The sequence below is a fragment of the Rana temporaria genome, chromosome 4, assembly GCF_905171775.1.
Source record: "Rana temporaria chromosome 4, aRanTem1.1, whole genome shotgun sequence".
NCBI lineage: Eukaryota > Metazoa > Chordata > Amphibia > Anura > Ranidae > Rana > Rana temporaria.
The window spans coordinates 377,940,350-377,963,812 of NC_053492.1; the positions used below are offsets into that span (position 1 = coordinate 377,940,350).

The 23,463-nt window shown below is 40.5% G+C and overlaps 1 protein-coding gene across 1 annotated transcript in view; it reads right to left on the reverse strand.

Moving 5' to 3' along the window:
* SLC24A3 (solute carrier family 24 member 3) overlaps positions 1–23,463 on the reverse strand; it is a 486,107-nt gene that overhangs the window by 366,940 nt on the left and 95,704 nt on the right. The window lies entirely within an intron of this gene.

Here is a 23,463-nt window from a genome sequence, read left to right on the forward strand (position 1 = left end):
GACTTAAAATAAGGAAATGCTCTTACAATGAACTTTAAAGTAATTTTACAAGTCTGTATGAATAATTTCTTGACATGGCACACCATACATCAGCACTATATACTGTATACTGTATATATATATAGATATAGCTGTAGCCTTTTTGTTTTACTGTTAAAAGGCCATCCTTGAGTTCCAAGACAGTGGGGTTGAGAAGATGCCATCAGTCTGCTTTAGACAAAAGAAAGTATTTGCTCAGTTTCTTACACTTGTACCATTTGTACACTTGCACAACGTCAGAGATTTTGTAGGATTAAAGTCAGGTGTTTGATTAACCAATTATATGAAGCAGGGGCTATTGATCATCAATTTCATATGTAGGTTGAAACATAGTCATTAATTGATGCAGAAGCAGTGTAGGAGGCTTAAAGTGATTGTCCAACTGGAGCCGCTGTGCTCATGCACATAGCTGGATCAGATCATGGCCAGGTAAGAAAGAGGGGGTCTGGGGGGTAGCTGCAGCACAGAAGGTTTTTCACTGTAATGCATAGAATACCTTAAGGTTGAAAGGGAAGAGGGAACAGCAATTTTATAATTTTATTAAATAATACTTTTATTAAATAAAATATATTTTTAATATAAAATGCATTGGTAATAAAGCAGATGGTCGAACATCTTGTATTTCCTCTTTCTGTATGAGAACACATGTTTCACACCAATTTCCCGCCCCTTTAATTTGCAAGATTGCTATCTTAGCCTTTGAAGACCTGTTTAGCCAAGAAGCCATTGGAAATGACAAGCCTATGTGAATGACCAACAACATATCAATGAATGTCACCAGTAGGGATGAGCCGAACACCCTCCTGTTCGCTTCACACCTGCGAACACACCAAACGTTTGTGCGAACTTTAGAACCACGTTAAAGTCTATGGGACTCGAACGTTTGAAATCTAAAGTACTAATTTTAAAGGCTAATATGCAAGTTATTGTCCTAAAAAGTGTTTGGGGGACCTGGGTCCTGCCCCAGGGGACATATATCAATGCAAAAAAAAGTTTTAAAAACTGAAGTTTTTTCGGGAGCAGTGAATTTAATAATGCTTAAAGTGAAACAATAAAAGTGAAATATTCCTTTAAATTTCGTACCTAGGGGGGGGGGTGTAAAGTAAGCATGTGAAATAGCGCATGTTTCCCATACTTAGAACTGTCTCTGCACAAAATGTCATTTCTGAAAGAAAAAAAGTAATTTAAACCAGACTTGCGGCTATAATGAATTGTCGGCCCCCGGCAATTCAGAGAGAATTCATTAATTAAAAAAAGTGTGAGGTCCCCCCAAATTCAATTACCAGGCCCTTCAGGTCTGGTATGGATATTAAGGGGAATCCCGCTGTCAATTTAAAAAAAAAAGAGGTGGGGGTTCCCCCCAAATATCCATTCCAGACCCTTCAGGTCTGGTGTGGATTTTAAGGGGAACTCCACCTCAAATAAAAAAAAATGGCGTGGAGTTCCCACAAAAATCCACACCAGACCCCTTATCCGAGCACGTAACCTGGCCGGCCGCAGAAAAGAGGGGGGGACAGAGAGCGCCCCCCCTCTCCTGAACTGTACCAGGCCATGTTGATGGGGACAAGGGCCTCATCCCCATAACCCTGGCCGGTGGTTGTGGGGGTTTGCGGGAGGGGGGCTTATGAGGATCTGGAGGACCCCTTTAACAAAGGGGACCCCCAGATCCTGCCCCCCCATGTGAATTGGTAATGGGGTACATTGTACCTCTACCATTTCACAAAGGAAATGTATAAAGTTGTAAAAAAACACACACTGTGGAAAAAAGTCCTTTATTAAAAAGAAAAAAAAAAAACGAGCGCTGGTAATCCACTCAGTCCCGGCTCCCCGCTCCAATGTTGGTATCCAGCGACGGGTGATCTCCTCTGCGGTCCAGCGATGAGAAGATCGTCCGGGATCCAGAGCGCAGGATCGCCGGAGACAGCCTGGCGAATGACGCTGCTGAAGCTGTGACATTTATTTTATTGGTGAGGCGGGGCCACCCGTCACGTGAACCCGCCCCCTTTGACGCAAGGGGGAAGCCTGGACTTTCCCAGTGGCGTAGCAGAGGGTGCGTCAGAGGGGGACGGGGTCACGTGACGGGTGGCCCGCCTCACCTATATAAGAAATGTCACAGCTTCAGCAGCGTCATTCGCTGGGCTGTCTCCGGTGGAGACAGGCGGTCGGCGATGCTGCGCTCCGGATCCCAGGTCCCCAAACACTTTTTAGGACAATAACTTGCATATTAGCCTTTAAAAATAGCACTTTAGATTTCTCCCATAGACTTTACCCACCCCAATGTTTGAGTCGAATATGAGTTTGACTCAAACTCGAAGCTCATCCCTAGTCACCAGAGACTCAAATGGGACTTCAAAAGAAGTTAGTTAGCTTGTTGCTACCCACTTCAGAACATATAAACTGTAATAGAAAATTCTTAGTCAGTCAGAGCAGACATTTTTGAAAACAATACGCTGTATTATTTGTTGCTCTCCCTGCATGCTTTTAAAATAAATATTTTCATTTTTTTATTTAGCTTCAGCAGTCATAGTTACTGAAACCCCTTGAGTTTTGGGGTTTCCCCTACAAGGTGAGGCTTTACAACCACTTCAAGACTGTTAATTTCCTGCAGCTGTAAATAGTCCACTTAATCAGTGTGGGTTCCCCTTAAAGTGCGTCAGGTGACTGATTCAGCAGCAATGGCCGATGTGTGTGTCAGTGGCCAGTGTAGAGAGATCTTCAGATCCAGGAAGGATGGTCCTGGACATAGATTCAATGTAGTATCAATGCTCCCAGGCAGAACAGTATTGGAGGATGTGTGATGCCTGCCCTCCACCTCCAGTCCTGGGGGGATATGATATGTACACACAGGCTGTCCCAGGTGATCGGTGTTAGCAGCTCTGATGGCTCATCTCTCGGTGCTCTATCCCTAATCACTGAATCACCCAACACATGCAATTCACAACTGCCAGTCGGCTCTTCGCTTTGTTTTTTCCTACAGCCGTTGCTCGCCCGAATTACATTGCAGACAGGCGGTCGGCAAGTGGTTAAGAACTATTTTTAGCAAAAGAAGGTCAACGAGTCCTGAAAGTGGTTTGGCCCCCACAGAGCCCTGATATCAGCATTATCATGTCTGTTTGGGATTACATGAAGAGACAGAAGGATTTAAGGCAGCCTATATCCACAGAAGATCTGTGGTAAGTTCCATCAAAAACTGTGTGCAAGTGTACCGAGAAGAATGTATGCTGTTTTAAAGGCAAAGGGTGGTCACACCAAATATTGATCTGATTTGGATATTTCTTCTGTTCATTTACTTACCAAGCTAGGGTCTGTAGGTTTGTTCTAAAGTTGAATCTGAAGTTGGAACAGGTACACTTTTTAAGTGTAGCTCCAGCCCAAAAAACAATTTTTAAGCTTTTTGGATAGCACAGGGTAGGGTTAACACCCCTGTAACATTTGCTTTGCTGTCTGTGCCCCTGTTCAGAAGATTTCACCTCACTTTCTGTCCCAATGACAATTACATTTTGACAATTTTGGGTTGTTGTGGAAACAAGCCTTGGTGATAAAGCATCAGTAGAGACACCTTTTTCCCAAAATAACTCTTACAGGAGAGAATTTCCCTTCCAAGGGGTAGATTTCCTCTCACTTCCTGTTGTCTCCCTCCGTTTGTAAGTCGGATGTTTGTAACTCGGGGACCCCCTGTACAGTACAGTACAGTACAGTATATCAAACAAAAAATGAATTACATTCAGGCTGTACACTCTTGTTATTCTTTATATTTTTAGGGTGATAGTATACTTATATACAGGCTAGTACAGTTTATTCGTATTCATAAAAGGAAGACATATATTTTTGTATGGAACACTGGGTGCCACTAATGGTATAACTGGTAATATGTATAGCTCTCCTACATATTCATAAGAAGTGATTCAACTTCTAACCAAATGTATAGACAAAAAGCAATTTGAGTTTCTAATTACAATAGGAGATTTTAACAATGTTATAATGGCAGAACTGAATAGATGTCCTTCTCCTGTGTTATTTCCTCCTAATGGGTTAACTTTTTTTTCTATCGATAATTGCAGGAACCTAGCTTATTAGACATATGGCATATAATACATCATAAAAATGCAATATTTCAGTTTTTCTAAGTTGCATTCAACTTAATTGAGGATATATTTAGCAATTGGTTCCTCTAACACTTTTCCATTAACTCATAGGAGTGATTATATGTCTAGAGGAATATCTCTATCGGTAATACAATTTAAAAGCACCTTTTGGAAATGAAATCGATTTTGGCTGAGATTGTTTCCCACGTTCTTCTCTTTTTACTTAAATCTTAATAATTTTATAATGTAGAATAATTCCATGGCCTCTCCTTTGATCATTCAAGATGAACACGAGGCATGTTTTAAAGGGCTCCTGGTGAATACGAAAGCATGGGAGAATTTGATGGTACAAGGGAATAGAGATGAGAAGGAACACATCAATTATCCTTCTACTGAATTAAAGGGCAGGAGAGATCTTGTCATTCAACTGCTTCTCCTCCATTCACAGAACATTATCATGAGATAGGATCTATGCAGAGAAATATACAGTATATATCATGGTAACTTCCCTGTAAGTGGAGGCAGTTATCATGATCTACGCCCTGTTAAAGGAGTTAAGAATGTCAGTGATTGTTTTGGTAGGGAAGTGCTGGCACCACTTAAAAAGACCTGTGGTACATTGAACATATTCGACTGGTTCTAAATCAAATTCTCAGTATTATAGAGTAAATAACTGTCTATCCTCTCAATATAAAATACAGCATGGTACCCGTCAGTTGTGCCTTTTGTCGCTTTTATTATTTGAAATAACTACAGTATATAACCATTGACTGCTAAGACTAGATATTCTCCAGATATTACTGATTTCAGAGAAGAACCTATTGAAAAAAGTAGCGTTGTATGGGAATTATGCTCATTTGTTTTCAAAAGATACCAGTTGATCTTTAGGTATACAATGGCTATTATTTAAAAATGTTGCCTTTTTAAAGAGCTATTTATAAATTGAAAATATGTTGGTAGTATTACCCACGGATCATTGGGTATTCCCTTTACCCAATTTTGCTACCTCTATTAGGATTGCCACAGCTTTTAAATACTTAGCTGCTATAATGTTTTTCTCATCCTAAGGAATACATGTTAAGTTTAGATCCACTTATTTCTAAATTTCATGATCCAAAGAAAATAGGGCCAGATTCACAAATGAGATACGACGGCGTTTCTCCTGATACGCCGTCGTATCTCTGTTTCTATCTATGCGACTGATTCATAGAATCAGTTACGCATAGATAGCCAGAAGATCCGACAGGTGTAATTGTTTTACACTGTCGGATCTTAGGATGCAGTACCGCGGCCGCCGCTGGGGGGAGTTTGCGTCGTAAACCAGCGTCGGGTATGCAAATTAGGAGTTACGGCCGATCCACAAAGATTTTTCGCGTTCGCTACGTCGCCGCTAGTATAGTTTCCCGTCGCTAAGTTACACTTTAGTCAGCAAGTGTATTGCTGTCTAAAGTATGGCCGTCGTTCCCGCGTCGAAATTTAAAAATCAACGTCGTTTGCATAAGCCGTCCGGGAATACGGAAGTACGCTACGCGCGTCGCCGTTCAAAAAAATGACGTCACGGCGTGCAAAGCATGGCGGGAGTTAGGAAACGGAGCATGCGCAGTAGGTCCGGCGCGGGAGCGTGCCTAATTTAAATGGCACACGCCCATTTGAATTGCCCCGCCTTGCGCCGGAGGCCGCGGGCGTAGGTTTTCATCGCAAGTGCTTGGTGAATCAGGCACTTGCGATGAAAAATTGCGGCGGTGTAACTTATCTAGGATAAGTTACGCCGCTGCGATTCTACGTGAATCTGGCCCATAGTTTTTCATACTTAAAGAAGAACGCCAAACCTACAAATGGTAGATACAATTCAGACAATGGTCAAGACTATATTAAGGTTTACTTGATTAACTTATTTTTCACCTATTTGGGATGAATCCTTTTTCAAAGAAGTGGCAAAGTTTGCTCTCTGTAAAATAGAAAGGTATCTTAGGGTTTAATTATATCATAATGGTTCTTTAAAGTGATTACAACTCTTGCAGGAGGAATTTTCCAAACCTAAACAATGTTTTTCTATACTTACAATTGTGCATAACTCTCTCAGGAGAAAATATTTTTTTATGATAGATTTGAATCTACTGGTAATAGTATTCTATATATATTGATGTCTAACTGCACAAAAAGTGTTATTTCTGTCTGTTTATAATATTTTAATTCAAACATATTTGGTGAAGTATCCCTTGATGTGTAGAGATCAATGTCTGTGAGTCATTGGGAATATACCAGAAGATGAGTGGTCAGAGGTTATTCCTTTTTTATATCAACTTCTCAGAGAGTAACTCATTTATTAATTGTGATAGTACATATAGAACCCCTATTTACTCTATAGAGCAGGCCTTAAAGAGAGCCCCTCCTGTACTCAATGTGGTCAGGCCTTGGGAGATCTTATCCATATTTTTCAGAGATACTCTAAATTGTTTCAATATTATTTGGTCTGAACCTCTGATAGTGGCTTTCTCAATAATGAGAAATCAAAAACAGAGGTAAAAAGTTATATTTGCAAAGTTGACTATGTATAGGCAAATTCTTAACATGGATTCACTCAAGTAGCAGAAAGGTCACTTAACCTAGTAAACTTCTCCAATCATGTGCAATGTGAAAATGACTGGAAGTTTAAAATAAACACTACTTCACTGAACGTGTTTTGTTAAAATAAAAATAAAACAATAGTTATACTTTAAATACTTTCTGCTTTGATAATTGCCTTCATTTGTAATCTATGTCATTGAGTCTTTTTTATGTCAGCAATCTTTTGATGTATATTACGTGGCCCTTTATATATTGCTTTACAACTTTGATGTGTATGTTGCTAGTTATTAGATAGTAAGCTTTGATATATAACAATTAATTTGGCTAGGGTGTTGGTGCTGTAAAACCTGGAGAAAACCTAATAAACTATACACTGACAAACCTAGACAACTACAACTTGTAATTATTATGTAAGTTCGTTTTATGGTTAAAATAATCATAATCCACAAACAAACTAATTAAAATTGCCCAGCAATACCTTTTTTGAGCCATTTATGGTGTAACAAGGATGTATCTGTTTGGAAAATCATTCTTGTTATCTAAATTATGAATGCACTTTTTATCTGTTAATACAGAAACAAATTTAATTAATTTTCGGACATTTTTGTCATGTCTGTATCTTACCAACTTTAAAGCACATTTCAGTAAGGTACAGCAATTAATTCTGAAGCACTAGTATATATTGCAGCTGGATCCACTTTTCAAAATGGAAACTTTGCATAATCTATAATTTGTATGAAAAATTGTGATTTATTTTTCCAACTGCATACACAAATGTTCATAATAATTTCTTATGTAAGGTTTTATCTTCAAATTTGTTTTCACACTATGACACCAAAGACTTAAAGTGCAAACAATGGCAACATTTCTAGAAAATTATTTTACTGGTATAGTAAAGGATGGGGAATATCATAAGCAAGTTTTATAACTTTACTACTAGAAATTGAATTTTTCTGGAAACATGTAGCAACATGTTGAAAGCACCACTGGGTCTTTCTGTACAAAAATTAGGCTATATAGCTGCGGGATCATCTAAATCAGACAAGACTAAACATATTTTGGAAAATTGTGGTGATGGCTCAACAAAAGTCACATTTGACGTAATAAGATTTGACTGAATAAGGAAGTTGGGGATTTTTTAAACATCAGTAACATGCAAGTCAAACTTTCAACTTTTTAATTTTAAAGCAAAATTATGCTTTGCCCATACAAAGCAAAGTACAACAGTTGTTGCACAATGGAAGCCTCCTTCAATTACATTCAACACTGCACCAGAACTCCAGCAAAAATACAGTACTTTGGGAAGTCCCATTTGCCTCCCATAGTTCAGTACTATTTGCCTTAGGAGCCATTGTCCAGGACCAAGCACTGTCATGATGGGAGTGGGGGTGGAAATGTTTGTTTAATGTTGTGTAAGTTTTTGATTAAAGAAAGTCAACATTTTGGGAGTTGTGGTGGTGATAGGGAATGGCATTGGTCTGCAGGAAAGGCAAGCAAGATAGCTTATGGTGAGCTTATTGAAATCAAGATACAGGTTATATTGAAAACTTTGTTCTGCTGAAGTCCCTTTTGATTTTTATCTATTTCTATATCTATATACCCGTATTTATCGGCGTATAACACACACAGGCTTATAACACGCACCCTAACTGTAAGAGGGAAGTTTCAGGAAAAAAACTTTCCACGGCCCCCTGCGTATAACACACAGGCACAGTTTACCCTCTATTTTCAGGGTAAAAAAGTGAGTGTTATATGCCAATAAATATAGTATATATTTATTTTCCAAAAGTGTACCTATTCTATTCTAAAATGTATTTCCATAAGTTCAAATATTATATATTATTTACTGCAGTCAAACTCCCGATGTGAGTTTATTTTTGGTCAGAGTTGACATAATCATTAAATAAAATGCATTCCTTAAAGTTGTATAAGCAAGAAATATAATATGGACTTAATTAAACACATCTGCAAATGGTGTTCTTTCAGACTTGCTCATGATATGCACCAGATGTCTACTGTTGCAATTGGTAGAGTACCAGGATGCTGTTGCCATGATGATCACATGGATGGATTTTAGTATGCAATGTTCGGTAGTGCTGTTTTATGCAGAGCAATTAATCCAGTTTCTCAGGATCTACATATATACCCACATTTTTCATCTGCAAAAGGAAGCTCTAGAAAAATCTAATTTAAAAAATAATTGTATTATTATAAGAACATGAAGATTCTTAGGAGCTGACTCTCTTATAGCTTTAAAGTTTATAATATTATATATACTATTATAGTGCAAAGCTCCAGGGTGATGTTTTTGAATGGAGAAAGCTGTAATTTAGGCTTTTGGGGGCCTGCAGTTTGAAGTTTTTAATGTGTCTTGGATGGTTGCAGCTATTTGTGTAAAGAGCCCTGTCAGGGGAGATCTTGAAGGAGGCTGGACCAAGAAAGCTGAGGTGGCTAGTGAACCCCAGGGACTGGAAGGATTCCAGGATGTCTCTGGTAGAGTGAGCAAACTCTGGGGGTGGGGGGTTGGAGAACCCTGTTTAGTGGCCAGGAGTGGGCCTGGGCAGCGAGGTTCTGTAATCTAAAAGGCTGGGCGAGCCTGAAGAGCACTTGATCTGAGGGACCAGTATTTATAGCAGCGGTGCTGTGGAAGCATAGCCAGGTGGACTAGCATTTTGTTCAGTTAATTTTTTTTTATGTTGAAGAACCACTGCATGGGAATCTATATTTATGCACAATCGGGTAGATTCACAAAAGGATTACGCCGGCGTATCTACTGATACGCCGGTGTAATTTTAAATTTCCCGTGTCGTATCTTTAGTTTGAATCCTCAAACCAAGATACAACGGCATCTGGGTTCGATCCGACAGGCGTACGGCTTCGTACGCCTTCGGATCGTAGATGCAATACTTCGGCGTCCGCTGGGTGGAGTTCTCGTCGTTTTCCGCGTCGGGTATGCAAATTAGCTTTTTCCGTCGATCCACGAACGTACGCGTGGCCATCGCATTCTCTTACGCCGTCTGTAGTCGGCTTTTTCTGGCGTATAGTTAAAGCTGGTATTTTGCGGCTTATAGATAGACTTGCCATGTTAAGTATGGCCGTCGTTTCCGCCTCAAAATTAGAATTTTTTAATTTTTTGCGTAAGTCGTCCGTGAATCGGGATGGACGTAACTCACGTCTAAGTTAAAAAAATTACATCCTAGCGACGTAATTTAGCGCAATGCACGGCGGGAAATTTCGGAAATGTAATTTAAATGAAACCCGCCCCCCAATCGCCGATTTGAATTCCGCCGCCAGAAATACACTACGCCGCCGTAACTTACGGCGCAAAATCTTTGAGGATTCGAAAGAACGCCAGGTAAGGTACAACGGCGTAGCGTATCTCTGATACGCTGCGCCCATCTAAATCTCTGTGGATCTACCCCTTTATGTTCAGTAAATGTGGGCTGTCATGCCTTTAAAAAACAGTTCGGACTGATGTGTAGCAAACATTAAAGGCACTATATAATGGTTTAAGGTCATTTTAATTTTTCTATGTTTTACCTATAAGTTTTTAAATGGCTGCTGTATATTTGTTTTTAGTACACAATATATTTTCTATTATTCTAAACTTCCTAAAGCAGTCAATGTGAGAGAGTACTGCAATAGCTGTTTCCTTTCAGTTTGTGTTATTGAACTCTATAAACTTGTTCAACAGGCCTAAGGAAAAAAAGAAAAGCCATCTACCGGCTAGAGCAGTGGTCTCCAAACTGCGGCCCGGGGGCCGGATGTGGCCCTTTGCTTGCCTTTATCTTGCCCTTTGCTATGCTATTCTATTCACTAACACTAATGAAGGGCACAATTTCTCCCAATGACACCAACAATGAGGCACAGTTCCTACTATTGACACCAACAATGGGGCACAGTTCCTTACGTTGAAACCAACAGTAGGGCCCAATTACACCAATGATGGGACAATTTCACCAAATGACACCAACAATGGGGCACAATTTCTCCCAATGACACCAACAATGGGGCACAATTTCCGCCAATGACACCAACAATGGGGCACAATTCCTGTCAATGATACCAACAATAGGGCACAATTCCTGACAATGATACCTAACAATGGGGCAAAATTCCTGCCAATGACACCAACAAGGGGGGAAATTCCTCCCACTGACACCAGTGATGGGGGATTTGTTTACAGTCCGGCCCCCCTAAAGTCTGAAGGGTTGTAAACCGGCCCTTGGTTTAGAAAGTTTGGAGACCCCTGGGTTAGAGAATATAAAATATTTATATGCAATAGTTCAGAATTATATGACTAAAAATATTTTTTTTTATTTGTAACCAAGAGAAAGAGAATATATAGTAAACCACTCAACAATGCTTTAAAAAGTGTACTAACAAGTACTAATCACTCTTTTTTTGTTGAGAAAAATAATTAACACAGCTGCTAATTTAGTTATGTGAACACATATTGTGAACTATTTTTACCATTTGTTTTTTTATCTTAAAAATAACTTTGATGTGTTTTTTACATTTTTAAATGCCTGTTCCACATGTTTGTTATTGTAATAAATATAGCGCTTTGCACATAAAGCACAGTTATTAAGTTACTGTAAAATATCAGTGTTACTGGGAGTGCAATTATTTCAACTATTGGCCAATTCATAGACTCACATTGTGAGATGGAACAATAAAGCATAATTATTGTATAGCAAACGAGAAAGCAGGCTCTGCATGTGCAGTATAGAAAATATTGCTGCCCCCATGTACTTATCAAATGCCAAAATTACATTTGAAGTAACATTGTTGTTTTTTAAATCATTAACACATTGCTAACGTGATTTACTCATCTATTGTATGTACATAAAAAAATAAAAAAAACATTGAAATGGGCTTTAAAATCAAATTGGGCTTGACAGCAACAATATATTAGGTTAAAATCTCAAGAGAATCTTTCTGTGTTATCAGTTGCTGAATATGTCAGGCATTGTACCATGTCATTGTATATATTCTTACATTGTTCTGAAATTATTTTCAATATCACTCCTATTTTGTTAAAAATTTAAGAGAATACTGTATTTGGTCAACGGACAGATTTTCTGGAACGATCTCTGAAAAGCCAAATATCATTGATATAAGAGGAGAAAATATGACCAAAGAACTCTTTTTGAAAGATGACTTACTGATAGACTATTTTAAATAATTATAACATACCGTGTAAAATAAAAATAAATAAGGCTATGATTTTTTTTTTTCCATATTTAGCAAAAACGACAAGAAATACAAAGGGTTTTACAACTTCCATCACACAACACGCACCGAATGGACAGTATTTTTCTCAACGTCAAGAGTGTTTACCAGCACACACTTTCAAGCTGTCACTCTGCACCAGGAACCAAAAATAGATGGGCAGCACACAGTTATCCCTTGCCAGGAAAGGCATTAAAAAAGTACATGCAATGAGTTATTGCTGCTGGAACTGATTGCTTTTCCGTCACTAATCATTCAAGAGCCAATATGACCATCAAAGTTTTGGCAAGGCGCAAAAAGAATGACTCTGGAGGACATCCACTGCACATAATATGAATGCACTAGTGTTTGACCATTGGGTCCAGAGGAAGAACTAGACTTTTAGAATCTCAAAAAGCTTCCATTTAGTATTTAAAGCCTTAAGGGCATGTTTGGCTTTTGAACAATATCTGGCAAATGCCAAATAATCAGAATGAGCCCTTGTTTGACAGTACTGGATTGTCCTGGAACACCGTTTTATCTGGAATCAGGTTACACGGAAAAAGGATGAATAGGAATAAATGTTTGCATAAACCCGTGAGGCAGGAAATCAGTGCCATCTCTCATTTCAACATTTCCCACTATTAAATTTATGGTGTACTTGCTGCACACTGGAGATCATAAAGGAGACATTTAGTATCTGGTGATTGATGCACCATATAATGAGAGAATCGGAGCCAGGATTACTGTCATCAGCTTCCCAATCTGCGGAGCTCCTCACTTCCCAACAGTTTTGAAAGGAGGAAAATTCATGACATAAATGTGTTGTGATCAGAAAATGTGCAAATCAGAACCTATAAGAAAATAAGCATATAACCCAACCCCCCCCCCCCCCCCTATACACACACACACATCACGTCAGATAAACCACAAAATCACGGCCAGACCTACTCAGCTATAATTATAGTTAATGGGGAGGGGGTTCCACTGAGGATTAGATCATGATATCTGTGCATTTAATTTAAAATGTATGCATCATAAAGCTACACTGGAGTCTTTAAATAATTAAAAAAGGATTTGCCTGGAATGATGACCGTGTACAGTATGTACTGTAAGTAGGGATGCTTTCCACCAAATTAAACAAAACACAGGGGTCTCTTTTTTTCTGTATTCGCCTTGACTGAATGGGTAGTCGATCGAGTGATCAGACAAGGAGTAACTGTAACTTGCAGTTTACTAAACAGGTGCACAGTTAGAAGCAATAATACAGAACAGGTTCAGGATAGCAAAGAGCATGCATATACTGCAGAATATTACAAACAGATTATGAAAGCTGCACAAACATAGTCTTTATGAGGCTATAAAAAAGTCACACATTCAGTAAAACACTTCAAAGCACAAATAGATACTTGCAATTGTCCTCATAGTGGAGTCCAGGGTAACACAGGAGGAGAACACCTGGAAAAGTCCAAGGACAGGGGAGGGAGTGCACCCTCCTGGAACTGCAGTACTTTAAAGCAACCTACTGGAACTGCAATGGTGGCATTCAGGTGAGGGGCTTTCACAGAAGCTGCGTCTTCCAGAGAAGTCACGTGTGTAGCACTACCCCCGAAGCAGCTACTGATTTAGATTGGGTTTTGCATGCTACCTTTAAGTCAAAATGTTATTTCAGGGGAAAAGGGTAAAGGGAGAATGCAAGTTGTGTCACTTATTGGATAGGTGTCATTAATTGAGTACACCTATAGGGGGTCATCCGTCAATGGGCGGTGCTGGTACTGTAACCGTATTGAGCATATAAGTAAATTAAAGAAATAGAGAAGTGGGGGGGTGGGGGATAGTCTAAGTGAAGACTGCAGTATCTAGATAAGAGGGTTACTTTTAGTAGCAGAAATTGACCAAAAAACTTGATTTAGAAATATATCAAAGTGAAATTTATTTAGCACAGATAGGTGCAATTTGACAAATAATCAGATAAAAAATCTAATTAGTATTTGAGAGTTCCTGTACACATAAAACAAGACTTACAAGACTCACTGGATTACAGATAACGGCGCCCGTCTACGCGCGCTGAAGGTTCACACATCAGTGACATGCATCATGAATTAGTTGCAATTTTTGGATGCCCCGATCATGAATCGTCGGGACTATAACCAAGATGGTTATATGTGGGGAACGTTAAATCTCACCATATGTAAAATACTAAAGTATCTAATTGATGCTTTACCTGATGGGTGAACCTGTGACTAGGGGGATGGGGGGAGGTGGGGAGTGTGGAGTATGTTGTATGTTGTCAGAGCTCAGAATAATTTTAGAAAGTTTTTTTCAAAAAGAAGTATGTATGTGCATTAAATGCATATACAAATTCGGTGGAAGTCCATAGATAATGTGGATTCAAAATTTAATAGGTTTGTTACTAAGTAGTTATTAGAAATTCTGACTGTATTAGTACCATGCTAAAATAGCGATACTTTGTTGGTATAGTCAATTCAAATAACATCAATGTAGATTAATCAATCAAAGAATTTCCATAGATGTTGCTAGAAGTTATCGTTGGAATCAATTTGAAAATGAATTTCAGGTAATTCTATAATGTTTATAGTATGATTTTATGACAACAATGGATCATGCTCTCGGCACCATGAGGGACTGCTGACCATAGTCTGTATTGGGATTACAGTACGGTAGTGTTGCTTGCTATGTGTCCTTTCATTTGTTACCTTGACTTAAATACTGTTACATCTTTGATCATCCGATCGAATATAGGTAAAATTACCGACCTGTATTTGTTGTGTGTTCGTCTTATTGGTAACGGCGTCTATGACTGTGTAGTAGCAAGTTTTTCAGCTGTGTTCAGTTGGTCCGTGTGATCACTATGGACCTTGATGGGCTGGTTGCCGTGATTCGCACAGCTGTTTTTTCCTCCCTTCTTCCGCAATCCCCTCCCTTTAGTCAGGGGAGGCTGCTCGAGGAGCGCTGGGTAGCGTGTAAGTCTTGGTGCTGGCTTTCAAGCAGTCTTGTTGGCACTGGGCGCCTCCTCTGCTCAACAGCCCGTAGGTTGTATTTCGATGGAGCAGTTCCTCCGATCTCCCTTCGGTCAGCTGAGAGCCGGTGTAGACGTAGCGGGCGTCAGTTGTCCAGGGGAGAAAGTCTGTAGAAAATTCAATGTCCACACAAGATGTAAAACTTCAACTGTTGGGTTTTATTTTTGCTGCATAAAACTTGTGAAAGAAGTAGAGAGTATAGAGAGGAGGGGAAGGTTCAGGTACGCGGTACAGAATGCACAAAAAGTATTTAAAGTTCCAATGTCTGCCACTCAATCCTGAGTGGGTATTGCTCACCCGGATAGACCCCTCTCACATGGCCTAGCAGCCAGAATGATGCACGGACAGTATAGAAACAGTCTCTGCCACAGACCGTCTGATAACCAAAGATGAATAGCCAGGAATCCTCTGCCACAGGATTTAAGTCCCGAACTTCCTGTCTTACAGCAAAAGAGCCTTTAAGCCGATCCGGCGGACCGTAAGACAAATTGTGTATTGGATCCCTTTAGTTAACAATGTCACCAGGCCTATCCTGAGACATCAGTTTGCCCTGCTTGGTCTCCTCCAGGGCAGGTCCTCCCCTGGTTTCCTTCGCTAAAAGCTTCCCCCACTTGGATGGACAGCTTGGGATCCCTTTTAGAACCATAGGCCCCAGCCAGCATAGCTGGGCCTACACGATAGGAGCACAGCCTCAGACCAACGTGGTCCCGGGGCTGAAATCACACAAGCACCTCGCGCTAGGAGGGCCACGAGGCAAAGGACCCCGAAAAACGACGTCTGTCTCTTAAGTATACCTTCCCAGCATGCACAGCGGGGCACCACTCCCACTGGGCTGCTGCCGAGAAGGGTCACTTAACACACCATGGTTTACCTGAGTTCCAACATGGCCCTGAGGTGGTAACGCCACCTACAGTCAACAGGGGAAAACTTCTACCGAGCACAACCATAGCTAAAACAGAGGCTAATTTACATAGAATTAGTAAAGTCTGAGCCCAACTATAGGCTCAGACACCCCTAAATTTACAATAGAGCACGAAACATTGGGAGACCAGCGCTACACGTGCTATTAGACTCCAGCTTAACTGCCCACACATCAGTTATGACAGTGGAGGACCTCTCATCTGGTTGCAAATCACTTGCCCAGCTACCTCTGCCTCATCAAATGCTTTTAAGAGAGGGAAGCTACAGAACTTATATATGTTTTGGTTGTGTCTAGAAAACCAAGGAGCTGTGGTAAAAGAAGTTAAAGATTGCGTCCGCATCTGATCATGGTGAGAAAATGGATATGCTGCTACAACACTGACATGATGTTCAATTTGCATTTGCTTTTATTTGCTCAACTGAGAAAATAACATTACAAAACAAAATGTTGCTTACATGACCAAAAAATGAAAAATAATATGGTAATATGTCATTGTTGATTTGGATGTACTGATGCACGTACAATAAGAACATAATACATTCAAAAAGTCCAGGAAGTAATTTTTGAAGTCAAAAGCTTTCAGGGTGGTAAGTGTAACTTGAAAGTTGAAAGTTACACATACTTCTGTGGAATCCTTCATGAGATACAGTGTTTTCGAATTTAGTCCCTTCCAGCTTTGCTCCTACTGCCCCCATGCTTCTGGCTTTTGCGCTCTGCAGTGTTTAAATTGAGACGATAGCCCCAAAAAATAGATTTCTTTGGGGCTAACTTCTTTAATTAAAATGCTGCAGAGCTCAAAGTCTAGGAGCATGTGGGCAATGTGAGCACAGCTGGAAGTGACTAGAGTCTAAGCATCGTATCTCATCCTACCAGACTTTCCGGCAGCCTAAAGTGCAGAGCTCAGGAATGGAAATATGCAGTCAGAACTAGAGGTCGACCGATATATCGGTCGGCCGATATATCGGCCGATATTTGGCCGTTTTTGTGAAATCGGCATCGGCCGATTATCGTGAAAAAATCGGCCGATTCGCCGCTACAATATCCAGGCCTTGAGGTCCCTTGCCTTCCAGTCATGTACTGACCAGTCACCAGTGCCCCCGCCCCCGCCATGAATCCTCCATCCGCATTGGCCTCTGCTACTCACCGCAGGTCCTGGAAGTCTACGTACGGCGGCGAGTAGGGGCGTGACGTCACGGTCCTTCCCCCGCAGCTCGCGGTCCACTCCGTGCTCACATTGCGAGTAGGGGGCCACGCCTGTCTCTCACGTCACCCTTGCGTGCCCCACCCCCTGCTGCTCCTGGTTCCCGGGTCTTCTACTGGCTCTCCGTTGCGAGTAGAGGCGTGACGCCCAGTGCGCACCCCGCCCCCTGCTATTCCTTCCCGGCTTCTTATTTTGCAGCATCCCCTGCATTCGAGCTAGGTATGTGGCATATTCGTTCATTGATGTAGATCACTATGGGCATTTATTTTTTGTCAACACTAACACTGCTGGGCAAGGTCACGCTGATGGGCACTTTTTTATGTTAAGGGGCACTCTGATGGGTATATTTTTAATGTGCGCACTGATGAGCATATTGTTTTAAGAGGCACACTGATGGACACATTTTGTTGTGCCCATCAGATTGCCCCTTAACATAAAATATGCCCATCAGCATACACATTAAAAATATACCCATCAGAGTGCCCCTTAACATAAAATTTGCCCATCAGAGTGTCCCTTAATAACAATAAATGTGCTCATGGGCACATTTTATGTTATTAAGGGACACTGTGATGGGCAAATTTTATGTCAAGGGGCACTCTGATGGGCACAACAAAACTTTTATGTTAAGGGGCACGCTGATGGGTATATTTTTAATGTGTTCGCTGATGGGCATATTGCATGTTAAGGGGCACTCTGATGGGCAAATTTTATGTTAAGGAGCACGTTTTGTTGTGCCCATCAGAGTGCCCCTTAACATAAAATGTGCCCATCAGCGTGACCCTTATTTTAAGTTAAGGGGCACAATGCATCCCCACCCATCCCTCTCCACAACACATGGCTGTGGAGGAGGCGGGTACAGAGAGAGGTGGCTGTGGAGGAGGCGGGTACAGAGAGGTGGCTGTAGAGGAGGGGGTACAGAGAGGTAGCTTTACAGCCACCTCTGTACCTCCCTCCGCCACAACCACCTCCACAACCACCTCCCTCCGCGTACCTCCCTCCTCCACAACCACCTCTCTGTACCTCCCTCCTCCACAACCACCTCTCTGTACCCCCCTCCTTAAAATGACTAAGATTGTATTTTTTTTCTTTTTTAATAATTATGAGGTGGCACTGATGGGCTGCACTGGTGGGCACTAATGAGGTGGTACTGATGGACACTAATGGGCTGAACTGGTAGGCACTGATGAGGTTGCACTGACAGGCTGAACTGGTGGACACTAATGAGGTGGCACTGATGGACACTGATAGGCTACACTGGTGAGCTGCATTGGTGGGCACTGATGGACACTGATAGGCTGCACTCCATCTTTCCATCCTAAACAATAACCTCCTCCCCAACCTATGTTTTCTAAAATAATGGGAAAGAAAAAAAAAAATCGGCCTAAAATATCGGCCGCAAAAATCGGCCTAAAATATCGGCCATCGGCCGCCCCGATTTTGAAATATCGGCATCGGTATCGGCCAGAGAAAAACCCATATCGGTCGACCTCTAGTCAGAACATTTTTAAGAAATATATATCACACACACACATGCACACGCTTGTATTTGTGAAGCTGGGTGCTGTCAATAATGGTGGCACTTTGGTCTTTTCTAGGCTGTCACTTTGGACAGTCTTTAACATTGCAGTCATTTTTACATTTCAATCTCTCTCTAACACAGCAGTTGCTCATTCTTAATTGTTCTAACATGGCTGTATGGCTGTTGCTTCAACAGGACAATCTTATCCTCATGCGCTCTTTTTTTTAGAGGACAATCTCCAACAAGGTAGTCCTTATCTAACAAGGCAGTCTCTCTCCAACCTGACAGCCTCTCTCTTTCTCTTTTTTCCAACATAGGAGTCTAATCGGCAGGCCTCGTACACACAACCGTTTTCCTTAAAAAAACATGTTTTTGTATAATAAATACAATAGAGCTCATGGAATAGTTCAATGATTTACTAAAGAAGTGATGAATGTTTACTTGATTTTTGAAAGGTGAGTGGGGGACATTAGGATTTTGCTTGCACACAATTGGCTGATATAAGTGAACACAGACCATTTTATTTACTAAGCTCAATGAGTAGTTAATACTTGTGCATTCACCCAATGTGAACATATCATATGCCAGAATATGAAATCACCTTTCACTATGGCAGAAAATATCCCAGGGAGCACAACGGGCGTCGTCGTCAGAAGTTCCCACCCCATTGTGATGGCAACAAAAAATATACACAACAAACACAGACTTGAGATCTCTCGAGATTTTTGCGGCGGCGATCCGCACTGACTCCTGGGAATGCTGGCACTTAGCTCCCAGGAGTGCAATTTTCCCTTTACCGACTCCTCCTTTCAATGAATAAGCACACTTCTGCTAGGGCCTAGAACATATTTTTTTGGTAAACTGAACACTGCCAAAATCCTGTACTTGCCCTGGAGATAGTGACTGTTTTGTCTGCTATATGAATAAAATACTGTGAAGTTTATATCAAAAAAGAGTATGGCATGTTATCATTATTTTAGATCAGACAATTCTGGCTGTATACACAGGCAGACTAAGAGATTTATGATCAATAGGAAAACAAAATATCAAGACAAAATATCATCGGCAACCAGTCAGATTCCATCCCAGATTTTCCCAGTAAAGTACAGATCAATTTTTCAATAATTTGCCTGAGCATGGCGGAATAAGAATAGCAAACCCTGTAAAATAAATGTACCACTCTTTATATTATTCATGCCAAAGTTTATGCATGTACTGTATATTATGTCCAGTAGATCAAATCCAGTGAAATTTTATTGGCATTTGGTTTGTGGTTTTGCAGCCAGAGCTCATGTAAGCAAACCCTAGTACAATGCATTCCATACAGTCTTACAGCCTATATTTGTCTTCAAACTAGAATGTATTTTTACATCTTTATGCAAACCAACTTTATTCAGCTGTTTCCTATTATGCTATACTGCTGATGTCCCTACAGCTTTTATATTATAGTTCTGCATGTGCACAGAAGATTAAACAAGCAAACTAAAGCAGAACTCCTGCCAAAAAGTTAAACGCACAGCTGAAATGCATAGAGTATGCAGTGTGTGCCAAAATGTTATAATTAGGTTCATATACTCTTGTGCTTCACGCATAGCTTCCACTCTACAGTCAGGACTCAGGAGTAGAGTTGGTAGCACTATTCAAAATGGCAGCTATGTAGCTTCCCGTGCCCCTCCCCCCACCTGCTCATTGGACCATAAATTAAAGCGGAGGTCCACTGACCGTTCTTTTTTTTTTTTCAACTATTCATTCAAGTACATGATCACAATGTTACACTCACTGTTTTGCTGAATTATCTCCCCCGATGTCCAGTTTCCTTATAAAAACAATGTTATGAAAATTGTGGCTTGCCGGTTTCATCTTGCTTGTGGGCATGTGAAGTCCACAAGCCCACAAGCATGGAGTGAATGCTGAGCTACAAGCATTCACTGATCGTTCCCCCACATGCTTAGTTTTAACGGTGTGGAGCGCCGTAAACTTTCAAGTTGTCATCACAACGGGCGTCGTCGTCAGAAGTTCCCACCCCATTGTGATGGCAACAAAAAATATACACAACAAACACAGACTTGAGATCTCTCGAGATTTTGCGGCGGCAATCCGCACTGACTCCTGGGAATGCTGACACTTAGCTCCCAGGAGACAGTGCGCTGCCAGGAATTAATAAGATACACGCCTACTCCTGTGGGGGGTCAGAGACAGGAAGTACCCTTATAAAGACTGCTAGCAAGGTAAACATACAACAAAAACATATTTTTTTCATTTGGACATCTGGTCAATGCTATGATGGCATTAAGATGAAGTTATTAATTTGTGTGGACCTCCGCTTTGAAATTATGCTAATGATGAAGTCCTCCCTGTGTTTTCTTCTATATGGACTACTTACACAAAGACCTGCCTCCAACTTGTTATAATGACATCACTGTGGAATGTAATAGGATCAGATTTGTCCTTTGTACTTATTTTTCAGGGGTGAATTTCTGCATAGACAACATAAGTTATGGTCTAGGGTGGCAAGTTTGCCTGTGACAGTGTGGCAGTACTTAGCCACTACTTATATATAATGTTTCTGTGTCAGTAACACATTCTCATATATTATAAAAAGTTCTGGACTGCTGCCCTACCTGCCAGTCTAATCCATCAAGGCCATCATTGCTGCTGAACCATCACTTGGTGGACAATGTATTCCATACAGTTGACCTACAGTACTCTGACTTGGTACACCTAAAGCCAAACTGATAGAAGAGTGGGGCTACCGTTTTCTCTACTCTACTTCTAGTTTACAAAGGTGTGATGACAAAGTGGGTAATATGCCTCTTTAAACCTTTCTGTCTGACCTTGGTAGTGAGATATTGAAGGGTAAAGCCCCGTACACATGATCGGAATTTCCGATGGAAAAAGTCAGACAGACTTTTTCCATCGTAAATTCCGACCGTGTGTATGCCCCATCGGAGTAATTCCATCGTAAATTCTGATGAATTCCATCGGAGTTAAGATAGAGAACATGTTCTATTTTACTCTGATGGAATTCCGATGTGAGTCTGGCCGGGCAAAAGCCTGATCGTGTGTACGGGGCATAAGTTCATCTTTGTACACTTTGTTTTTTTTTTCTAAATTCCAGCTTCCCTATGCACCAATATAGCATTCATGTACGTTTTTTTTGCAAAAATGTCAAAGCTTTCCATTAAATATACAGTCGCTTACTTTTCTTGTGTTAATCCATGTATCCAGATGTTTCCATTTGTAATGTCATCTTCCTGATCAGAGTTTAGGTCATGACAGAGGAAGGAGTTGACCAGCTGACCTCCACCCACAAAACGCCAACATGTCCCATTACCGAAATGTAGTGCATCCCATTGAAATCATTGGGCTGCCCTATGCATGTCACAGGAAAAACAAGCCACAAAAGTTGCGCTTCCACTATGCTAGATGTGAATTGGGCTTGAAAGTGAAATTGATGCGATAACACAAGAACAATGAGGCTCCATTGACATCTGTGGATTTCCTTGTATTTCAGAAAAGGTCTGCTCCAAAAATCACATTAAAAAACACACCAAGCTCCACTCTAAAAAAAATACCTGAAGCTTCTTTGGGGTGATTATTGTGTGTAGGGCAGCCCATTCGGGTGGATGGGCTGCCTTATGTGTGATGAGTGAAAATGCTCAAAAACCTTCCCCCCTCACTTAAAAAAATGCACGTGGGAATGCGAGTACCTGCTATGCAGAGTTGTGAACGGGGCTTGACAGCTGAGTGTTTCTCTGTCCACTCCCTCCTATGTACTTGTATAAAGATGTTCATACACTATGCAATCTGATTGTGTATTTTGATCGCTGATTGATTGCATTTCATTTAGAAAATGTGCAGCTGGGAGTGGGAGGGTGGATGATGCAGGTTGTGTGCTAATGAGATCAGCTGGTCAACTCCTTCCTGTGTCATGACCTACAGTCTGTAAGGAGGAAGACATTACTAATGGAAACGTCTAGGTACATGGATTAACACAAGAAAAGTAAGTGACTGTAAATTTAATGGAAAGCGTTAATATTTTTCCAAAAAAGTACATGACTGCTATATTGGTGCATAGGAGAGCTGGAATTTAGAAAAAAAAGTGGACAAAGGTGAACTTACTCTTAAAAACATAGCCTGTCAACTAGGCCTGAAGGGTAGCACAGTTAGGGGCAGTATGTATAAATTTAGACATATTTCAGGAAGTTCAGGGGCTTCTGTAAGTTAAGACTGCTCTTCAGGTACCTATACACTTAGAAAATACACAAAATTAGTGGAATTAAAATTAAGATTACAAAGTTTTAAACTAAATTTGTAACATTGCCCTGCAATGTAAAGACAGTTCTGGTTGTTATCTGGTAATCTCTGATTTACTAAACCTGTTCTCCTCCAAAAAGCACCACAGCAGCCCCCCAAAATACCCAAAATGCTAAGTATAAATTAAATGGAAAATGTGCATGTCTGCTTCCCTATGGCATAATGCAGAGTTTGGTACAAACATAAAATGCTGAAAGGCCTCATCAGCATCATAAAGGAGGTGAAAGGTCTGAGTTATGTATATATATATATATATATATATATATATATATATATATATATATATATATATATATATATATATATATATACCCAAACACGCAAAAGTATGTATTTATGTATTTAAGTGCAACCAGCCAGAATTCACTGTGCAGAAGTCAGGCCAATACATAATAAATTCCAATTGGATGCTATAGGCTACTGTAATGAATATATGGCGAGCTGTTATGTAATTAAATAAAATGGTATTTGATATTTCCTTGGTTACAGAACCACATAGGTTAAAAATAAGACATTAGTTAATGAACATAGTTTCTGGAAGCCTTGTTTTGATT